The sequence below is a fragment of the Solea solea genome, chromosome 1, assembly GCF_958295425.1.
Source record: "Solea solea chromosome 1, fSolSol10.1, whole genome shotgun sequence".
NCBI classification, from domain to species: Eukaryota; Metazoa; Chordata; class Actinopteri; order Pleuronectiformes; family Soleidae; genus Solea; species Solea solea.
The window spans coordinates 31,702,208-31,708,280 of NC_081134.1; positions in this window are offsets into that span (position 1 = coordinate 31,702,208).

Genomic DNA, 6,073 nt, shown 5'->3' on the forward strand with positions numbered 1-6,073 from the left:
TTGATTCTGTTGCGTAAAACTGTGTGTGTACAGAGTGAAAACGTCACATTCTACATGAGTCGCTCTTCACTTTGGTGTCAAATAGAAATTTGCAGCCGTGACCTTGACATTTCGGAGCAAGTGTGTTCCATTAGTGTGACCGTTTTAATCAGCAAGGATCGGTGAAAGCCGTGATTCTCCTTAATTCTGGCTGAATCCGGGACTCACTGGTGACGAGCAGCTGACCTTTAAACTCTCTCTGCCCACGCTGGAGGTCGTCGTGCTGTCACCAGCCTCCTCTGCAGTCTCTTGTGTAACAAAGGGGGAGAGAAGAGAGAGGATGTGGTGCAGCAGCTCCACCTAGTGGGACAAGAATGTACATACAGATGCAGTGCCCTCACTGTATTGCAACAGTGAGGGCAATAACTTTATTTTTTCCGTAACCTTTGGGTTTGACATCAAAAGATTAATATGTCACAAGAGATTAGTATTTCTCATACAATAGGAGGGCACTGTACAATAGAATTAAAGCTGCAAGCAGCATTGTGATGCCAGCTGATGGTGCTATACCCTTGACTTTTCTCTGGCCGGGTCTCTTCAGAGCAGATCGGTCAACGTATGGTTTTCCTCCCGCTTCTGGTTCCGTGATGTGGAAGAAGAAGCTCCAACAGGTAAACACAAAGTGGAACATTCCAGATAAATCCACGGGAGGGGGGGGAGTGGAATGTACCAAGTCACAGGAAAGTAAACCGTGGCCTTCAAAATCAATGTGTCTTTGAACAAATATAAAACATGGACGACATACAATGACATTTTTGACCGATTTTGGACGACATACTATACTATGACAATTTTGACCGATTATGGACGACATACTATACTATGACATTTTTGACCGATTTTGGACGACATACTATACTATGACATTTTTGAGCGATTTTGGACGACATACTATACTATGACATTTTTGACCGATTTTGGACGACATACTATACTATGACATTTTTGACCGATTTTGGACGACATATTATACTATGACTTCTTTGAGCGATTTTGGACGACATACTATACTATGACATTTTTGAGTGATTTTGGACGACATATTATAGTATGACATTTTTGACCGATTTTGGACGACATACTATACTATGACATTTTTGAGCGATTTTGGACGACATACTATACTATGACATTTTTGAGCGATTTTGGACGACATACTATACTATGACATTTTTGACCGATTTTGGACGACATACTATACTATGACATTTTTGAGCGATTTTGGACGACATACTATACTATGACTTCTTTGAGCGATTTTGGACGACATACTATACTATGACATTTTTGACCGATTTTGGACGACATACTATACTATGACTTCTTTGAGTGATTTTGGACGACATACTATACTATGACTTCTTTGAGCGATTTTGGACGACATACTATACTATGACTTTTTTGACCGATTATGGACGACATACTATACTATGACATTTTTGAGCAATTTTGGACGACATACTATACTATGACATTTTTGACCGATTTTGGACGACATACTATACTATGACTTCTTTGAGCGATTTTGGACGACATACTATACTATGACATTTTTGACCGATTTTGGACGACATACTATACTATGACTTCTTTGAGTGATTTTGGACGACATACTATACTATGACATTTTTGACCGATTATGGACGACATACTATACTATGACATTTTTGACCGATTTTGGACGACATACTATACTATGACATTTTTGAGCGATTTTGGACGACATACTATACTATGACTTCTTTGAGCGATTTTGGACGACATACTATACTATGACATTTTTGAGTGATTTTGGACGACATATTATAGTATGACATTTTTGACCGATTTTGGACGACATACTATACTATGACATTTTTGAGCGATTTTGGACGACATACTATACTATGACATTTTTGAGCGATTTTGGACGACATACTATCTATGACATTTTTGACCGATTTTGGACGACATACTATACTATGACATTTTTGAGCGATTTTGGACGACATACTATACTATGACTTTTTTGACCGATTATGGACGACATACTATACTATGACATTTTTGAGCGATTTTGGACGACATACTATACTATGACATTTTTGAGCCATTTTGGACGACATACTATACTATGACTTCTTTGAGCGATTTTGGACGACATACTATACTATGACATTTTTGACCGATTTTGGACGACATACTATACTATGACTTCTTTGAGCGATTTTGGACGACATACTATACTATGACATTTTTGACCGATTTTGGACGACATACTATACTATGACTTCTTTGAGTGATTTTGGACGACATACTATACTATGACATTTTTGACCGATTTTGGACGACATACTATACTATGACATTTTTGAGTGATTTTGGACGACATATTATAGTATGATATTTTTGACCGATTTTGGACGACATACTATACTATGACTTCTTTGAGTGATTTTGGACGACATACTATACTATGACATTTTTGACCGATTTTGGACGACATACTATACTATGACTTCTTTGAGTGATTTTGGACGACATACTATAGTATGACATTTTTGACCGATTATGGACGACATACTATACTATGACATTTTTGACCGATTTTGGACGACATACTATACTATGACATTTTTGAGTGATTTTGGAGGACATACTATAGTATGATATTTTTGACCGATTTTGGACGACATGCTATACTATGACTTCTTTGAGTGATTTTGGACGACATATTATACTATGACATTTTTGACCGATTTTGGACGACATACTATACTATGACTTCTTTGAGCGATTTTGGACGACATACTATACTATGACATTTTTGACCGATTTTGGACGACATACTATACTATGACTTCTTTGAGTGATTTTGGACGACATACTATACTATGACATTTTTGACCGATTATGGACGACATACTATACTATGACATTTTTGACCGATTTTGGACGACATACTATACTATGACATTTTTGAGCGATTTTGGACGACATACTATACTATGACTTCTTTGAGCGATTTTGGACGACATACTATACTATGACATTTTTGAGTGATTTTGGACGACATATTATAGTATGACATTTTTGACCGATTTTGGACGACATACTATACTATGACATTTTTGACCGATTTTGGACGACATACTATCTATGACATTTTTGACCGATTTTGGACGACATACTATACTATGACATTTTTGAGCGATTTTGGACGACATACTATACTATGACTTTTTTGACCGATTATGGACGACATACTATACTATGACATTTTTGAGCGATTTTGGACGACATACTATACTATGACATTTTTGAGCCATTTTGGACGACATACTATACTATGACATTTTTGAGCCATTTTGGACGACATACTATACTATGACATTTTTGAGCCATTTTGGACGACATACTATACTATGACTTCTTTGAGCGATTTTGGACGACATACTATACTATGACATTTTTGACCGATTTTGGACGACATACTATACTATGACATTTTTGAGTGATTTTGGACGACATATTATAGTATGATATTTTTGACCGATTTTGGACGACATACTATACTATGACTTCTTTGAGTGATTTTGGACGACATACTATACTATGACATTTTTGACCGATTTTGGACGACATACTATACTATGACTTCTTTGAGTGATTTTGGACGACATACTATAGTATGACATTTTTGACCGATTATGGACGACATACTATACTATGACATTTTTGACCGATTTTGGACGACATACTATAGTATGACATTTTTGAGTGATTTTGGAGGACATACTATAGTATGATATTTTTGACCGATTTTGGACGACATGCTATACTATGACTTCTTTGAGTGATTTTGGACGACATATTATACTATGACATTTTTGACCGATTTTGGACGACATACTATACTATGACTTCTTTGAGCGATTTTGGACGACATACTATACTATGACATTTTTGACCGATTTTGGACGACATACTATACTATGACTTCTTTGAGTGATTTTGGACGACATACTATACTATGACATTTTTGACCGATTATGGACGACATACTATACTATGACATTTTTGACCGATTTTGGACGACATACTATACTATGACATTTTTGAGCGATTTTGGACGACATACTATACTATGACTTCTTTGAGCGATTTTGGACGACATACTATACTATGACATTTTTGAGTGATTTTGGACGACATATTATAGTATGACATTTTTGACCGATTTTGGACGACATACTATACTATGACATTTTTGAGCGATTTTGGACGACATACTATCTATGACATTTTTGACCGATTTTGGACGACATACTATACTATGACATTTTTGAGCGATTTTGGACGACATACTATACTATGACATTTTTGAGCGATTTTGGACGACATACTATACTATGACATTTTTGAGCCATTTTGGACGACATACTATACTATGACATTTTTGAGCCATTTTGGACGACATACTATACTATGACATTTTTGAGCCATTTTGGACGACATACTATACTATGACTTCTTTGAGCGATTTTGGACGACATACTATACTATGACATTTTTGACCGATTTTGGACGACATACTATACTATGACTTCTTTGAGTGATTTTGGACGACATACTATACTATGACATTTTTGACCGATTTTGGACGACATACTATACTATGACATTTTTGAGTGATTTTGGACGACATATTATAGTATGATATTTTTGACCGATTTTGGACGACATACTATACTATGACTTCTTTGAGTGATTTTGGACGACATACTATACTGTGACATTTTTGACCGATTTTGGACGACATACTATACTATGACTTCTTTGAGTGATTTTGGACGACATACTATAGTATGACATTTTTGACCGATTATGGACGACATACTATACTATGACATTTTTGACCGATTTTGGACGACATACTATACTATGACATTTTTGAGTGATTTTGGAGGACATACTATAGTATGATATTTTTGACCGATTTTGGACGACATGCTATACTATGACTTCTTTGAGTGATTTTGGACGACATATTATACTATGACATTTTTGACCGATTTTGGACGACATACTATACTATGACATTTTTGAGTGATTTTGGACGACATACTATAGTATGACATTTTTGACCGATTTTGGACGACATACTATACTATGACTGCTTTGAGTGATTTTGGACGACATACTATACTATGACTTTTTTGACCGATTATGGACGACATACTATACTATGACATTTTTGACCGATTATGGACGACATACTATACTATGACATTTTTGACCGATTTTGGACGACATACTATACTATGACTTCTTTGAGTGATTTTGGACGACATACTATACTATGACCTCTTAGGACCAATTGTTGAGAACATACTATACTATGACATTTTTGACCGATTTTGGACGACATACTATAATATGACTTCTTTGGGCGATTTTGGACGACATACTATACTATGACTTCTTTGAGTGATTTTAGACGACATACTATACTATGACATTTTTGACCGATTATGGACGACATACTATACTATGACATTTTTGAGTGATTTTGGACGACATACTATAGTATGACATTTTTGACCGATTTTGGACGACATACTATACTATGACTTCTTTGAGTGATTTTGGACGACATACTATACTATGACATTTTTGAGTGATTTTGGACGACATACTATAGTATGATATTTTTGACCGATTTTGGACGACATACTATACTATGACTTCTTTGAGTGATTTTGGACGACATACTATACAATGACATTTTTGACGACATACTATACTATGACATTTTTGAGTGATTTTGGATGACATACTATAGTATGATATTTTTGACCGATTTTGGACGACATACTATACTATGACTTCTTTGAGTGATTTTGGACGACATACTATAGTATGACATTTTTGACCGATTGTGGACGACATACTATGACATTTTTGACCGATTTTGGACGACATGCTATACTATGACTTCTTTGAGTGATTTTGGACGACATATTATACTATGACATTTTTGACCGATTTTGGA